A 17,995-nucleotide genomic window follows, 5' to 3' on the forward strand; every position below is an offset into this window, starting at 1 on the left:
GTCTAAATTAGCTGTTACCACTCAAGAAAGAGATCTTGGAGTCATTGTGGATAGTTCTCTGAAAATATCCACTCAGTGAGCAGCAGCAGTCAAAAAAGCGAACAGAATGCTGGGAAACATTAAGAAAGGGATAGAGAATAAGACAGAAAATATCATGTTGCCTCTATAGAAATCCAAGGTACGCCCACATCTTGAATACTGCGTGCAGATGTGGTCACCCCATCTCAAAAAAGATGTATTGGAATTGGAAAAGGTTTAGAAAATGGCAACAAAAAATGATTAGGGGTATGGAACGGCTTCCGTATGAGGAGAGGTTAATAAGACTGGGACTTTTCAGCTTGGAAAAGAGATGGCTAAGGAGGTCTATAAAATCATGATTGGTGTAGAGAAAGTAGATAAGGAAGTGTTGTTTACTACTTCTCATAACACAAGAACTAGTGGTCACGAAATGAAATTAATAGGCATCAGGTTTAAAACAAATAAAAGGAAGTATTTCTTCACACAATGCACAGTCAACCTGTGGAACTCCTTGCCAGAGGATGTTGTGAAGGCCAAGACAATAGCAGGGTTAAAAAAAGAACTAGATAAGTTCATGGAGGATAGGTCCAACAATGGCTATTAGCCAGGATGGGCAGGGTTGGTGTCCCTAGCCTCTGTTTGCCAGAAGCTGGGAATAAGCGACAGGGGATGGATCACTTGATGATTCCCTGTTCTATTCATTCCCTCTGGCACACCTGGCATGGGCCACTGTCAGAAGACAGGTTACTGGGCTAGGTGGACCTTTGGTCTCACCCAGTATGGCCGTTTTTATGTTCTTATGTTTTTAAGATTCTCCAGGAAACAGCACAAATTATGATTACAGAATCAAACTCTTCTTTGCTCAAACTTGCATTGGCCCTGCTAAAACAAAGTATATAGTTTATAATATGTAAATAAAAGCAGGCTCAGGAATGTATGGATATAGGAGTGACTAGCATGTAGCATGAAGAAAAGAGGGTGACAGAGAAGCTGTGGAAGTAGATTTTTCAAACTGTATTTTAGCTCCCGGTTTATGTAGTTTTATAATGTGTTTTAAGCTGGTACTTCCACATGCACTAAACCTCGCTGCATGGCAATGGGTAGAAGGTCCTGTCCCTTCCGTTGGACTCCAGCCGTGATGGAAATTATCAAGTTGCTTTTGGAATTCTGCTGCTCTTGAAAGATATCGCTGTTTTCTCTCATCAGTCTGTCGTTGCCAACGTAATCACTTCATGTTATGCTACATTAAGTGACAGCCTGTTCTGAGTTCTGCATTCGATGAAGTGAGCTGTAGCTCACGAAAGCTCATGCTCAAATAAATTGGTTAGTCTCTAAGGTGCCACAAGTCCTCCTATTCTTTTTGTTCTGAGTGTGTAATCGAGCAGGTTGATTTTCAAAGTACAACATTTATTTTTGGCCTGAAATCAACTTTTTGTTTCTCTTTAAAGGATTGTGCATATAGATCCGCACACGTGGCATGTAGGTGTGCGCTGTACAGAAAGCAGAAACTCTCTCTAAAAGCCATCTCTGTTGGGACCACATGCATGCTAGTGTTACGAATTATACCTGGTAGGACACGCACACAAATGCTATGAATTATACCTGGTAGGACACGCACAGTTCGAATCTAGGCTGAGGCACATAAACAAAGTCCACAACTGCAGAGTTCCCAAAAAACACCAAGTTTATTACGCTCGAGCGTGGTGCCCCCCTGCTAGCCAGGAGGGGACCCCAAATACAGATTATACAAAGGTTATAGACCTCTTAGCAAAGCATGTTGCCCTCATGCATCGGAAACCTTAGCCAATAAACAAACCCTTTTCTTATCTACCACCTATCCCTGCTTGGTGCATTCCTCGTGCTAAAGTAGTATGTTAATGACACAGCATGGTCCTAAAGCCATGCATCAGTAACTTTTATTATCAGGATGGGAGGCCTCACATCAAAGGCCAGGAGATAGGGAGTTAGAGACAGACAAAGAACAGATACCGGGAGTCAAGGCAGGCTGGAGACAAGGAGGAGGATTTTCACAGGAATGCAGTATCTAAGGAACACTCCTCCTGGTGCATGATGTGCTTGCTTTTGGACAATGGTGGGCCCCAAACCAAAATGGAGTCACATGTGCTAACTTTTCCTTAACAGTCCTCCCTTTTTTTTTTGTACATCAGTAAGCTATATCGGGGCTGAGTAACCGCGATGCAGGGTTAGCAGTTGCAGATAGCACATACCACAACATTGTAAGCATACAAAAAATAACACAAAAGCAATAACAGCCAAAAGGATGAAATACAAAATACTCCGTCCCCAAGCCCCCACATCCGGTAGCCATGAGGTGAGCCAGTTCCAGACCTCCTGGAACCCAGTGCTGGTATTGTTGAGGCTGGCGTGCTGGAATAGGGCTGCCTGCTGCATGAGGATGTGGATATCAGTTTTTACCCTGTGCTACTGATTTACAAATACACAACAGCTTGAGTTAACCAGAGCACAAACCCCGCCCTGGTTTGCAAGGAGATAATCCAGGGCTAGGCGGTTTTGCAATGTAGTTTGGGAAGGCTGAGTTACTTCAATTTGAAGGGCAGATAAGGCATCTGCAGTTGCATTTGCCATTCATTTCAAAGCAGCTGAAATGTTAACTATAGCTTTTTCTAGCTTGCTTACTTCCAACCATGGCAGAAACCAAAGCACAAATGAGTGAAAGCCTTTGGGCCGTTGAGAAAGGGGGTTTAAAGGAATACTTCGTTGGTCCCTCCATACTAGATTGCGGATCTCTCCCCGGGTCAGGGTCTGGTGAACTGTCACGGCGGGTATTATAGCCCCTAAGGTACATGGACCACACCAGCCTGCTGGGAGAACCGTATAGGCTGTGTGATTGCATAACCAATACCAGCCAGACCCCTCGGGGACTGGCCACGGGGTTCTGGAGTAGGTAGAGGGGCCTCCCGCACCAGAGCTGATTTGGGTGGTGTCCTTGCACCCTACAAAATTCCCTACAAAGACTGTATTTTCTATGCCCTTATGTCATGACACACATAAAGCATAATTACTCTGGGCCACCATATCAATAGACCATATTTGGATTGTAACATTCCAGTTAAATGTAGTGTTTGCCCATAGCTTAGCTTGGAGTGTTCGATTAAGGGGGATAGGTACCCCTACCAACGGGACCCTCTGACCCAAATATGTGGAGGTATGAATACAAATCCAACACTGCGTTTGATTTACACCCTGTTTGATAGTGCGGGTTAAATTCAAGAAGCTATTGCCCTCCCATCCTTGTACCGGACTTGGGAATAGGGAGAAGAACCCCCCAGGCAAACCATACCAATGTCGGCATCCTCCTCTATACCATACAAAAAACACTACCCCCAATGTAAGTCCGATAAACAGGAACACAAGAAGTCCTGGTGGGCTGTGAAGGTCCCAGTAGCTGGAAAGCTTAGTCCATGGGTTGGTCGTGGTGTTCATTCGTGAAGTGGCTCGTCCAATGGCTTGTCAGGGTCAGGTGGGGGTCCCAGCGCCAACTTAACGTAGCTATGATGGATCCAGGAACCTTTACCTGCAAAGGAGTGGTGGCAGATGGTGGGAGTAATGTTCGTGGCTGTAAGGCGTTTTTGGTATTCATACTTGCCCACAAGCACAGATTCCAGCCCCTGGAATAAACCCACCCCACCACTTCACTGCACATTCCCAAGAATATATCCCGCAACTGCCTCCCTGCCAATGTACAATGCTCCGTCTTTGCCACCAAGGCCAATTCTCAGTGTCTTTTGCAGTCAGGAATCCTTGGATCTTGGTGGTTTCAGCAGAGCAGGCGTTTCTTCTTCTCTCTTGGAACAGTCATGGTTTTGCATTATACAGGGGAGAGGTTACTAGCATGTCACCCTGTAGTTCTTTGGTTTCTTTAGCAAATACTGAATGCAGGTTAGCTTTGTCAGCGGACAAGGGAGAGGTTACTAGCACTTCACCGTGTTTTTTTTTTTTTTGCTGTTTAAAAGGAGGAAATTAAAAAAAAAAAACCCAGAAGGAGGGACAGGCTGATTAGTAGTCGAAGTGAAGTCATCTCGAGGTGGAGGGGTCTTTTTGCAGTAAGAAGCATGGGTTCAGGCAGTCAGTTCTTGGCACTTCACAGCGGTGTTGGTAGTTAGCAGGACTTAATAAGGGCCTTTCCAGCATGGGGCCAGAGTAGTCTTTTGTTGATGGACCTTTATGTAGACCCAGTTACTTGGTTTTAACAAATGGCAGGTTTGCTCAGGATTCTTGAAGCAAGACTCCTTTCATCTGTAAATACAGAGATCTAACACATTTCATTAATGTCTGGCAGCGTGTTGCAGATCTCACAGCTGCTTGGGCACATTCAAGCCCCCCTCTTTCTTGGCTGTCAGCCAAATCCTAACTGTGAGTAATGTCCTTGGGCAGGCCAGCGTCTTATCTTTGGACCGAGCCTGCCAGGCCGTCCTCCGTTTTATTTCTGTTCCCCTTCTTGGCTTTTATTAACCTGCAAAGGACACTTTCACTTTCCACTCACACACCTTTGTTCAAAAATGAACACATGTACATTGCCCATTATACAGCACTTTAATCTTATTGTTCAATGTATGCCACACACACCCTTCTAGGAAAATGACTTTATTACAGAGCTTTGGAGCAACAAGCCAGGACAAGCACACCCACTTTTGAGGAGTCCACTTGGTACAACCTCTGGTGTCCAATAGCTTTCCTCCCTCCCCAGCCCTCTGGCTAGAAATGTGAGGTAGCCAGAAGGATCTCTTGTATAATATGGGGAGTGGGTTAACCTTTCATGTCATTGCTTCCAAAGACTGTTGGTGTGCAAATTTTAACAACAATTTTTTTCAATTAAAAGATCTGGCCAATGAAATTTTTTTTTTTTACTTAAGCAAATGTATTAAACTTTAGTATATCACATTTTTCTGATATTATCCAAACACTTTGTATTCCAAGTTGAATAAAACAAGTATCTGCATTTTGATTTAACCCTTCTATTTAGTTTTAAACTAAACTGTCCTATGAAAAATTAAACACAGCAATTCTGGCCACAAGACAAACACCACAAGACAGGACACATAGAACACAGAACAGAATTCCTATTGTGCAAGTAAATTCATGAGATGTTGAATTGCTTTTTAGCTGGTATCAGTTTTCTCTGATTTTCTGAAAGACAAAAAGAACATGGATCTACCCCTTCTGGGCAGTCAGTCATTGCTTAAAATATTTTCTTTTTATACAAATACACTTGTTAATTGCAGGCAAAACAGAGGAATTACACGTATTTTCTTATTTATTTGAGCATAAGCTTTCGTGAGCTACACGAAAGCTTATCCTCAAATAAATTGGTTAGTCTCTAAGGTGCCACAAGTACTCCTTTTCTTTTTGCGAATACAGACTAACACGGCTGTTACTCTGAAACATATTTTCTTGTATTTGTTTCATAGGCAGCCCACGTTTTAGTGGCTTCTACCTTATTAGTTAGGTAATTTACATTAAAACAAATGCTTTCCAGCTTGCTTTTGGATCCACAGCTTAAAAATTCTTACTTTAAAAAGGGCACAATAAACTTTACAAGACTTTTGATTGCCTTTTACTTTTAACTCCTGCTGTCAAACACACAGCAACCTGAAAAGGAAGATACCACCTATTTTAGCCCCTTGGAGCCTAATAAGATATTAATTAAGTAGCACTGTATAATTGCATTCCTTTGGAAAAGGGCCCATTTTCCTCAAAATGGCTGCAAAGAAACCAAGAATTCTTTTTTTTTCCCAGTATTTTACAAAGTTCAACTGCTTAATTCTTTCCAGCAACTACAGAGTTAACTTCTCACTTTTCTTTCTTAAATCACTTGCTTATCTCCCAAAACGACACCCAATTAACTTAGATTTTACTATTCCAAGTATTATTCCGGGATTTACGTTTCCCATTCCGGTAATTATTTACTCCTCTTTTTTCACTATGACCTCCAAGTTTTCAACCTGTTTTCCAATCTCTCTATCTGTTGCCTGCCCGCTTGGGCCCGATCCTGTTTTTTTTCTCTGAACTGTCCCTTCCATGAGCACCAGCTTTGTTTCACTACCAATCTAACAAGGAGGGTGGGCTTCTTAACTAGCCCCCCAGCCCTCCTGGTCTCTTCTCTTAAATATTCTCACTCACAAAGGCTACCCGAGTCCTCCCCCGTGAGGCTTGTCACCTGGACAGAACGCACGGCCAATTGGCAAGCAAGGAGGTGACAGGCATAAGTCAGAAAGCCGAGGGTAAGCCGGAGGAGGGGCAGAAGCAGGCATAGCACAGAGCGGGGCTGGAGACCCCTGAGATGAATAAGAAAAGGAGGAGGAAAGAGGACGTCCTTTCGCATGCGCATAAGCCCAGTTGTCCCATACATACCAATAATCCATCTGGGCTGGTGCTTTGTTCTCCAGACTTTTTCTAAGCGCTGTTAATTTTTCCCCAGCAAAGGAACCATCCAGTGGCCATTCGAAAGGTGTTTGAGTTGTTAATGCTGGCCACTCAACCTTGAACAAGATTACAGCTTTTTTTTTTTTTTAACCTAACCCATAGGTACCAGAAAGATTCCCTCAGTTCTCGAGAATTTCAGCCAAAGGGGTCTCCTTACTTACACGCTGCCCAGACCCATAATGGGCTACCAAAAGGACACCAAATGTGCCACCTTATCGCCTAAGCGACGGTTCACACCCCCCCTCCTCGGAGTTCTCAAAGGTGAACTCACCCTGTGCCGGCTGGAGCTGTCCGAGAGGAGGAGTGTAGTCTCGCTTGTTGGGGCGAGCCTAGAGTCCCTTCGTGGTCGCCAAAACTGTTACGAATTACACCTGAGAGGACACGCACACAACTGCTGCGAATTACACCTGGTAGGACACGCACACAAATGCTGCGAATTACACCTGATAGGTCACACACAGTTCGAATCTAGGCTGAGGCACATAAACAAAGTCCACAACTGCAGAGTTCCCAAAAAACACCAAGTTTATTATGCTCGAGTGTGGTGCCCCCCTGCTAGCCAGGAGGGGACCCCGAACACAGATTATACAAAGGTTATATACCTCTTAGCAAAGCATGTTGCCCTCATGCATCGGAAACCTTAGCCAATAAACAAACCCTTTTCTTATCTACCACCTATCCCTGCTTGGTGCATTCCTCGTGCTAAAGTAGTATGTTAATGACACAGCATGGTCCTAAAGCCATGCATCAGTAACTTTTATTATCAGGATGGGAGGCCTCACATCAAAGGCCAGGAGATAGGGAGTTAGAGACAGACAAAGAACAGATACCGGGAGTCAAGGCAGGCTGGAGACAAGGAGGAGGATTTTCACAGGAATGCAGTATCTAAGGAACACTCCTCCTGGTGCATGATGTGCTTGCTTTTAGACAATGGTGGGCCCCAAACCAAAATGGAGTCACATGTGCTAACTTTTCCTTAACACTAGCTAGTGGATCTGAACATTCAGACTTGAGGATATATGCACTGTGGCCTTGACCCCTCCCAGTTTTTGTTAATCTACTGTGATAAAGAACTTCAAAGGTTGGGTCGTCTGTATTTACCTTGAGGAGCTTTTTGCCTGTTTTGTTTCGTGGTGTTAACAGTTAAAAGACAACTCCTGTGGTACACCTCGTCCTGAGCAGTGCCTGCCGTCCTGGTTCATCCCACACCCTTCAGCGGCTGGGCCCTGGTGGCACTGAAGCACCTGGATTCCTCCAATGCCTCTTGGAAGGCTGCTTGTCTCTGTACACCTTGCTCAAGTGCCTTTGAGAGGGACCTTCCCTCCCCTCCCTGGGCCTGCTCTATTTGGACGCACTTATGTGCAAATCAAGGAAAGGATGAGAACCAGCTGAAGACTTTTCTATTGGAATTGGTCTTACATATTCAGTATTCAGTTTCTCATGTCCCTAGGCAAAGCACCTGCTTGACACAAACTCTGTTTTGAAGTTCCTGAGGCAGAAGTGCACAGCCACTTTGAGATGCCAATCTGACTGAAGGCTGGCTTCAATCTACATTCCTCTCCACCCCATACCCCTGACTATAGACTCTCCAGATTTGAGTAATAGGAGACACCATGGATCCATCTGGTCATTTACTGATCCAGAGGGGCACAGGGTCGTTTTGGGCTAGGTCTGCACTGCACAGCTTTTAGCAACATGGCTGTCTCGCCACTACCATGCCAGTAAAGGTCACGCAGCGTAGCTGCTGTTTGTCGGCTCTCCTGCCGACAAAAAACGTCCACCCACAATGAGCGATGCGCTGTTCACACTGGCACTTGTCGTGGCAGGGCTTTTGTATTTCAGGGTGGTTTTTTTTTAACACCTCTGAGGGACAGGAGTTTTGTCGTTCAATTGCCAGAGTAGACACGGCCTTAGTGACTAGTGACTCTCTGTTTAGTAATTCTTCTCCACCTGCCAGCAGCAGCAGCTCTTGGCAGATTCTGCTCTCCCCTGTGACATCCACTTTTCTGATTCTTCCTCTTTGTTGAATCTCAGTGGAACTTGCACTATCTCTTGGGGTTCATCTGCTTGTAAGATCTGAGATCTGGATTCAGGGTTTGGACTCTGCACCATCTGGGATTTTGGTAAGATGCCCTTTTCAGAGCTCAAAGTGGTAGCCGTATCAGCAAAAACAATGAGGAGTCCTTGTGGCATCTTAGAGACTAACAAATTTATTTGGGCATAAGCTTTCATGGGCTAGAATGCACTTCATCAGATGCATGGAGTGGAAAATACAGGAGTAGGTATAAATACATAAAAAGATATGAGTTGCCTTACCAAGTGTGAGGTCAGTCTAACAAGACAATTCAATTGACAGCAGGATACTAAGGCAGGAAAAATAACTTTTGAAGTGGGAATGAGAGTGGCCCATTTCAGACAGTTGACAAGAAGGTGTGAGTAACAGTAGGGGAAATTAGTATGGGGGAAATTAGGTTTTGTAAAGACCCAACCACTCCCAGTCTCTATTCAGGCCTAATCTGATGGTGTCCAGTTTGCAAATTAATTCCAGTTCTGCAGTTTCACGTTGGAGTCTGGTTTTGAAGTTTTTTTGTTGAAGAATTGCCACTTTTAGGTCTGTTATTGAGTGACCAAGGAGATTGAAGTGTTCTCCAACTGGTTTTTGAATGTTATGATTCCTGATGTCAGATTTGTGTCCATTTATTCTTTTGCATAGAGACTGTCTGGTTTGGCCAATGTACATGGCAGAGGGGCATTGCTGGCACATGATGGCATATATTACATTGGTAGAGACAGTACTCCAGCTGAGCCCTTATCAGTGCAGAGTATAGCAGCAAAATTACTTCTCGTGTCTTGCTTACAACACTTGTACTAATACATCCCAGAATGATGTCCACTTTTTTTTGCACCAGGATTACATTGTTGATGCATATAAGTTTGTGATCCACTATGACCCAACATCCTCTGGTAAGGAGTTCCACAGGTTGACTGTACGTTGTGTGAAGAAATACGTCCTTTGGTTTGTTTTAAACCTGCTGCCTATTCATTTCATTGGGTGACCCCTAATTCTTGTGTTATGAGAAGGAGTAAATAACACTTCCTTGTTTACAGGTTTCAGAGTAGCTGCCGTGTTAGCCTGTATTCGCAAAAAGAACAGGAGTATTTGTGGCACCTTAGAGACTAACAAATTTATTTGAGCATAAGCTTTCATGAGCTACATTTATAGACCTCAGTCATATCCCAGCTTAGTCATCTCTTTTCCAAGGTGAAAAGTCCCAGTCTTATTAATCTCTCCTCATATGGCAGCCGTTCCATACCCCTAATCATTTTTGTTGCCCTTTTCTGTACCTTTTCCAATTCTAATATATCTTTTTTGAGATGCGGCGATGACATCTGCATGCAGTATTCCAGATATGGGCATACCATGGATTTCTATAGAGGCAACGTGATATTTTCTGTCTTATTATCTATCCCTTTCTTAACGATTTCCAACATTCTGTTAGCTTTCTTGAATGGTAATAGCTAATATAGACCCCCACTATGTTGTATGTATAGTTGGGATTATGTTTTCCAATGTGCATTACTTTATATTTATCAACAATTGAATTTCATCAGCCATTTTGTTGCCCAGTCACCCAGTTTTCAGAGATCCTTTTTAGCTCTTCGCAGTCTGCCTGGGAGTTAACTATCTTGAGTAGTTTTGTATCATCTGCAAATTTTGCCACCTCACTGTTTACCCCTTTTTCCAGATCATTTATGAATATGTTGAATAGGACTGGGCCCAGAACAGATCCCTGGGGGACACCACTATTTACCTCTCTCCATTCTGAAAACTGACCATTTATTCCTACCCTTTGTTTCCTATCTTTTAACCAGTTACCAATCCATGAAAGGACCTTCCCTCTTAGCCCATGACAGCTTACTTTCCTTAAGAGCCTTTGGTGAGGGACCTTGTCAAAGGCCTTCTGAAAATCTACAAAACCATTTGGAGAACACTTCAATCTCTCTGGTCACTCGATTACAGACCTAAAAGTGGCAATTCTTTAACAGAAAAACTTCAAAAACAGACTCCAACGAGTCTCCAACATGTCTAGTTGGCAGCCGGTGTCAAGTGGAGTGCCCCAGGGGTCGGTCCTGGGGCCGGTTTTGTTCAATATCTTCATAAATGATCTGGAGGATGGTGTGGATTGCACTCTCAGCAAATTTGCGGATGATACTAAACTGGGAGGAGTGGTAGATACGCTGGAAGGGAGGGATAGGATACAGAAGGACCTAGACAAATTGGAGGATTGGGCCAAAAGAAATCTGATGAGGTTCAATAAGGATAAGTGCAGGGTCCTGCACTTAGGACGGAAGAATCCAATGCACCGCTACAGACTAGGGACCAAATGGCTAGGCAGCAGTTCTGCGGAAAAGGACCTAGGGGTGACAGTAGATGAGAAGCTGGATATGAGTCAGCAGTGTGCCCTTGTTGCCAAGAAGGCCAATGGCATTTTGGGATGTATAAGTAGGGGCATAGCGAGCAGATCGAGGGACGTGATCATCCCCCTCTATTCGACATTGGTGAGGCCTCATCTGGAGTACTGTGTCCAGTTTTGGGCCCCACACTACAAGAAGGATGTGGATAAATTGGAGAGAGTCCAGCGAAGGGCAACAAAAATGAGGAGGGGACTGGAACACGTGAGTTATGAGTAGAGGCTGAGGGAACTGGGATTGTTTAGTCTGCAGAAGAGAAGAATGAGGGGGGATTTGATAGCTGCTTTCAACTACCTGAAAGGGGGTTCCAAAGAGGATGGCTCTAGACTGTTCTCAATGGTAGCAGATGACAGAACGAGGAGTAATGGTCTCAAGTTGCAGTGGGGGAGGTTTAGATTGGATATTAGGAAAAACTTTTTCACTAAGAGGGTGGTGAAACACTGGAATGCGTTACCTAGGGAGGTGGTAGAATCTCCTTCCTTAGAGTTTTTTAAGGTCAGGCTTGACAAAGCCCTGGCTGGGATGATTTAACTGGGAATTGGTCCTGCTTCAAGCAGGAGGTTGGACTAGATGACCTTCTGGGGTCCCTTCCAACCCTGATATTCTATGATTCTATGACTGCTGAATTGGAATTAATTTGCAAACTGGATACAATTAACTTAGGCTTGAATAGAGACTGGGAGTGGATGGGTCATTACACAAAGTAAAACTATTTCCCTTTGTTTATCCCCACCCCACCCCCCGACTGTTCCTCAGACGTTCTTGTCAACTGCTGGAAATGGCCCACCTTGATTATCACTACAAAAGGTCGTTGTGTCCGACACCCCCCCCCCGTCCCTCCCCGCTCTCCGGCTGGTAATAGCTCACCTTACCTGATCATTCTGGTTACAGTGTGTATGGTAACACCCATTGTTTCATGTTCTCTGTGTATATAAATCTCCCCACTGTATTTTCCACTGAATGCATCTGATGAAGTGAGCTGTAGCTCATGAAAGCTTATGGTCAGATAAATGGGTTAGTCTCTAAGGTGCCACAAGTCCTCCTGTTCTTTTTGCGGATACAGACTAACACGGCTGTTACTCTGAGACCTGAAAATCTAAGTACACTATATCCACTGGATCCTTTTGGTCCACATGCTTGTTGACCCCCTCTGTTAGGATAGAGATATTCAGGCCTGTCTGTAAAGGCCTGTACTCTAAGAATTTAGGTGTATTCTTATCACTTGGCTAGTGATAGAGGTATAAAAGACAGAATCAAAACCACTGTCTGCCAGTGTAAGGTCCTTCTCTTACTGTGACAGTCTGAGGCCCTGTTCTTAGGCTAAGGCCTTTGGCTAAGCAGCAGAGGCAGCCATAAGCTGGGAAGCGAACGGTCACATCCTCACATTCCAAACTAGTCACATTGAAATTAGGTGCTATTGGGCTGTTAGGCACTATCAGGACAGGATTGTATTCCTATCACCTCCAGAGAAAGGGAAGTGCCTAGAAAATGTAAAAGGAAACTTAGTTTGATAGCATCCTGTCTGGCAAGAACTCACTTATCAATAGCTGGGATGTGAAATCCTCACTTCTGTATTGTTTTGTCATTATAGTTCCCACTTTGCTGTTGTTTGTCTGTATAATCTCTGTCTGGTTCTGTGATTGTTCCTGTCTGCTGTATAATTAATTTTGCTGGGTGTAAACTAATTGAGGTGGTGGGATATAATTGGTTACATAATCATGTTACAATATGTTAGGATTGGTTAGTTAAATTTCAGGAAAATGATTGGTTAAGGTATAGCTAAGCAGAACTCAAGTTTTACTATATAATCTGTAGTCAATGAGGAAGTGATGGGGTGTGGGTGGGGGTGGGTGTGTGAGATGGGAACAGGGAATGGGGGTAAGAAAATTGGAATCATGTTTTGCTAAAGGGGGAGATGGGAACAGGGAATGGGGGTAAGAAAATTGGAATCATGTTTTGCTAAAGGGGGAAATGGGAACAGGGAATGGGAGTAAGGAAGTTGGAATCATGTTTGGCTAAGGGTAGGAATGGGAACAGGGACACAGGTGTAAGGCTCTGTGGTGTCAGAGCTGGGAAGGAGGATACTAAGGAAGGAAACTGGAATCATGCTTGCTGGAAGTTCACCCCAATAAACATCGAATTGTTTGCACCTTTGGACTTCGGGTATTGTTGCTCTCTGTTCATGCGAGAAGGACCAGGGAAGTAAGTGGGTGAAGGAATAAGCCCCCTAACATCTTGGTGCCGTGACTCGGACATCATTGAAGCCATCTTTTGCTCAGTGCTTGATGGGGGTCTCAGTCTGGAACCACATCCCTGATCAACCTCCTGGTTGCTGTTTGCAGTGTTGTAGCCTTGTTGGTCCCAGGATATTAGAGAGACCAGGTGGGCGAGGGAATATCTTTTGTTGGACCCATTTGCGTTGGTGAGAGAGACAAGCTTTCAAGCTACACAGAGTTCTTCTCCAGGCCCCGTGTGTCACCAGTAAATACAAGGGGCAACAGATTGTTTAGCATAAACCGGTAGACCCTGCGTTAACTGTGTATGCTAAGCAATCCGTCCCCTTGTATTTGGTGGTGACACACTGGGCACCGTTCCCAGCCGTGAAGGAGAATTCTGTGTAGCGCGAAAGCTTGAATACTCCTAACTGACACTGGCTTCTCCAGGGCAAGTGTTGGCGCTCTGCAGACACTGCCCTATAACACAGAACACAGAGAGACTAGGCAGAGCGTAGCCATGTCAAGTGAACCACGGGGCAGTTCTCTGCAGAGGGTTGTTGTATGGGAGCAGCTAGCCCAGTGGCCTCGTCTGTTGTCAGCTGCAGCCCATGGGGGGTGCTGGGGCTAGTGCTTTGGCTCTCCTGTGTGGTTGCAGGACTGGGGGGCCCTGTGCTCTGTACTTAGCAGTTCTGGAGGCAAGTTTGCTCTCAGAGGTCACGTTCAAGTAGAGAAAGTTGAAGCAGGTTGAAGCTCAAGGATGCAGTAGGTTTAACATTGCAGTGAAAGGTGGATACGAGGAGCGGGGGAGTGCCTGCGGCTGGTGCATGGGTCCTCCGGGAGCATGGCCAAAGTGCACTTTACATCTCAATACGGTGTAGCCGGACTCTGCCTTGTAGGCACATTCATCCAGACCAGGCCTCTTCACCGTGCTCAGTAAATCTCCCATGTCAGCTGCTGGCTCCCTTTCAAGGCCTCAGCAAGCAGGCCAGGGGAGGCCCTGTATGCAGCATGTATGCAGTGGGATGGGTGAGTCACGTGGGACAGGAGGTGCTGCTGAGAACGCCCCAGGCTGCAGGAGCCTGGAACAACATGAGCGAGAACTATGCAGAGACTCTGGTTTCTCAAGCGCTCTGTGGCATGGGGCTGTCTTGGGTGTGTCCTTCTTGGGTATTTGAGTTGGGAAAACCTCCTTCCCTAGAGCTGAGGTCATAGAATCATAGAATATCAGGGTTGGAAGGGACCTCAGGAGGTCAGCTAGTCCAACCCCCTGCTCAAAGCAGGACCAATCCCCAATGAAATCATCCCAGCAAGGGCTTTGTCAAGCCAGGCCTTAAAAACCTCGAAGGATGGAGATTCCACCACCTCCCTAGGTAACCCATTCCAGTGCTTCACCACCCTCCTAGTGAAACAGTGTTTCCTAATATCCAACCTCGACCTCCCCCACTGCAACTTGAGACCATTACTCCTTGTTCTGTCATCTGCCACCACTGAGAACAGCCTAGCTCCATCCTCTTTGGAACCCCCTTTCAGGTAGTTGAAAGCAGCTATCAAATCTCCCCTCACTCTTGTCTTCTGCAGACTAAATAACCCCAGTTCCCTCAGCCTCCCCTCATAAGTCATGTGCCCCAGCCCCCTAATAATTTTCGTTGTCTTTCGCTGGACTCTCTCCAATTTATCCACATCCTACTTGAAGTGTGGGCCCCAAAACTGGACACACTACTCCAGATGAGACCTCACCAATGTCGAATAGAGGGGAACGATCACATCCCTCGATCTGCTGGCAATGCTCCTACTAATGCAGCCCAATATGCAGTTGGCCTTCTTGGCAACAAGGGCACACTGCTGACTCATATCCAGCTTCTCGTCCACCGTAATTCCCAGGTCCTTTTCTGCAGAACTGCTGCTTAGCCAGTCCGTCCCCATGTAGCAGTGCATGGGATTCTTCCGTCCTAAGTGCAGGACTCTGCACTTGTCCTTGTTGAACCGCATCAGATTTCTTTTGGCCCAATCCTACAATTTCTCTAGGTTACTCTGGACCCTATCCGTACCCTCCAGCATATCTACCTCTCCCCCCAGCTTAGTGTCATCCACGAACTTGCTGAGGGTGCAGTTCATCAAGGGGTAAGGTGGTGACATACGTCCTTTATCTCTGTGCCTCTCTGGGTGCCTGGTGCAGCTTCCTTGCCAGTAGGCAAAGCTCCGTGCATTGGGCAGCTGTATCAGACTGGGCAGCCCAGCCATGTCTGCCGGGTGTGAAACCTTCAATAACTATCTGTCTCACTGCAAGGGTGCTGAGAAAGCAGCAGAAAGTAGAATCCATGCCCGAGCTGGCAGGAAGCCCCAGGGCAGGCGAAAAGCAGGGCTGTGAGGCTGATGAGAGCAATGGAAAGCCTGCCCTGGGGGCTTCCTGCCAGCCCCAGGAAGCGTGGTTTGTGTGATGGACTCACAGGACTCGTGCTCTCTCTCGGCTCTTTACGGTCCCTGGGAGGAACCCCCTTCAGTGGGACAGCCCTTCTTGGAGGTTCACTCTCTCTCAGGGTTAAACCGTAGGCCCCTCCGCCTCCTGGAACCGCACCTCTCCGAGCCTCCATCTCTGCCATGGGCCCCCTTGTAGGGGGAAAACGCGGTGCTTAACATCATAGGTGCCCCTTCTTGTAATGCTCAAACAACAACCAGGAATCCTTCTTGGTTGCCCTTCTTCCCCCCTGTCACGGAGTCCCTGGGCGATGCTCTGGAACTGCTCCCCATGAAGCCAGTCAGGACTCTGGGGCAGTCGCCTTTCTGTGAGCAGCCTGTCTTCAGGACACACAGCTCACACAGCTTCCACCTTCCTGGGTCTGACCTCGGAGCATTCAGCCTCCTCTGCCCCTCCATGCGCTTCCCACAGCGAGTCCACCCAAGTGGGGTCCTGGGGAAGCCAGAGGGTCCTGCCCCCCAACTCCGCAGTCAGACGGGACTCTCAGCCAGCCAGTAAAACAGAAGGTTTATTAGACGACAGGAACATGGTCTAAAACAGAGCTTGCAGGTGCAGAGAACGGGACCCCTCAGCTGGGTCCATTTTGGGGGGCAGGGAGTCAGAGAACCCCGTCTGCCCTTCACTCCATGTCCCAGCCAGCCCCAAACTGAAATTCCCTCCAGCCCCTCCTCCTCTGGGCTTTGTTCCTTTCCTGGGCCAGGTGGTCACCTGATTCCTTTGTTCTCCAACCCTTCAGCTTTCACCTTGCAGGGGGGGAAGGGCCCAGGCCATCAGTTGCCAGGAAACAGGGTGTCGGCCATTCTCTGTGTCCAGACCCCTGCACACACCTGCCCTCTAGGGCTCTGCAATGATCATACACCCCTATCCCATCACCTAGATACTTAAGAACTGCATAGGGGAAACTGAGGCACCCCCACAATATTCGGAGGAAACATTAAGAACAGGCCCACTTCGTCACACCCCCTCTCAGCTGTAGTTTCCTGCCCTTTCTGCTGAAAGGCGGGACCATGGGACCTGTGATCTGCCAGTAACAGCCGGGCCTGTAAGGGCCAGCACAGTGGAGGGAAGGGGCAGAGTCTGGAGGTGCTGTGGCTCCTGCGGCCATTGGCGAGCACAGCAGACATCTCAGCGCCCTAGGTGGCTTCAGAGAAGTACGCTGAGCACCGCGCTCGTTCGCCCGGGTGCGGGAGGGTGAGTCTCACTTGCATGCAGGGAGTGTCACCAGCTGCAACTCGTTCACCGAGGACAAACACCCCCCACGACGGTGCAAGGGGAGCACAAGCCGAGTCATCGCTGGGGCAGAGCCGTCAGCGCCTGACCCTGAGGTCCCTCCTCACCTGGGGGTTCCACCTTCCTGGCCGAGGCCGGAGCTGTCCTGGCGTCGCGAGAGGCCTCGGAGCTGCAGGACAGGGGCGTGGTCCATTGATCCTCCATCCTCTTACCTGGGTCCCGTCCTAGGGGAGGGAACTTACCCTTAGTCACAGCACACTGCCGGGCCTTTACTTACCGTATATCACCTGTTGTGCGGGTCCTTGCTTCACCTGTGTTCCTAGTCATTTGGTTCACCTCAGCTTCACCTTGTTTGGAACTGTTGATGGTCTAATAAATCATAGAATCATAGAATATCAGGGTTGGAAGGGACCTCAGGAGGTCATTTAGTCCAACCCCCTGCTCAAAGCAGGACCAATCCCCAATTAAATCATCCCAGCCAGGGCTTTGTCAAGCCTGACCTTAAAAACTTCTAAGGAAGGAGATTCCACCACCTCCCTAGGTAACGCATTCCAGTGTTTCACCACCCTCCTAGTGAAAAAGTTTTTCCTAATATCCAACCTAATACCTTGGTTGTCTACACCCACACAGCCTAGTTGATTTATTTGTTTTTTTAGGGGCTGACAGCAAACCCCGATGATCGATGCAGTTGGAGGATGTTCCTTTAGACTGGTTCTCTGTTGGCCTTACTAGCTAGTCAACACCCTCAGGGAGTCCACTCGCTCTAGGCCCTTGGGGCCTCCACCCCCAGAGGGAGCAACACAACCCGGTCTCTAGACTGGAGCAACCCTCAGCCAGCGTAAAACAGGAGGGTTTATTGAACGTCTGAACCCAGCATAGGAGGTTATCAGGACCCTTGGGCCTAGAATCCCTCAGCACAGGACATCTAGGTCTCTCCTGCATCCAGATGGGCTTCGGCCGCTATCTCTCCCCATTCCAGAAGCCCCCTCCTTCCAGCCGATCACCCTATATCACCTTCCCCCAAGCCCCTCCTCTGTCCTTTGTCTTCTGTCCCACGTAAACAGGCTGCTGGGGCCATCTCTCCTCCGCCCTTTGTTCCCTCACTGGCAGGAACCGG

At 47.0% G+C, this 17,995-nt stretch overlaps 1 long non-coding RNA gene across 1 annotated transcript; it reads right to left on the minus strand.

Annotated features, from left to right (window-relative positions):
- Positions 1 to 1,684: 1,684 nt before the first annotated feature.
- Positions 1,685 to 7,460, minus strand: LOC311516612. The gene is made up of 2 exons (XR_014710462.1): positions 6,755 to 7,460; positions 1,685 to 4,513 (listed from the first exon to the last, which is right to left on the minus strand). It is a non-coding gene; the product is annotated as an uncharacterized lncRNA (long non-coding RNA).
- Positions 7,461 to 17,995: the final 10,535 nt, after the last annotated feature.

This window comes from Lepidochelys olivacea, assembly GCF_965140295.1.
Source record: "Lepidochelys olivacea isolate rLepOli2 genome assembly, chromosome: 2".
NCBI lineage: Eukaryota > Metazoa > Chordata > Testudines > Cheloniidae > Lepidochelys > Lepidochelys olivacea.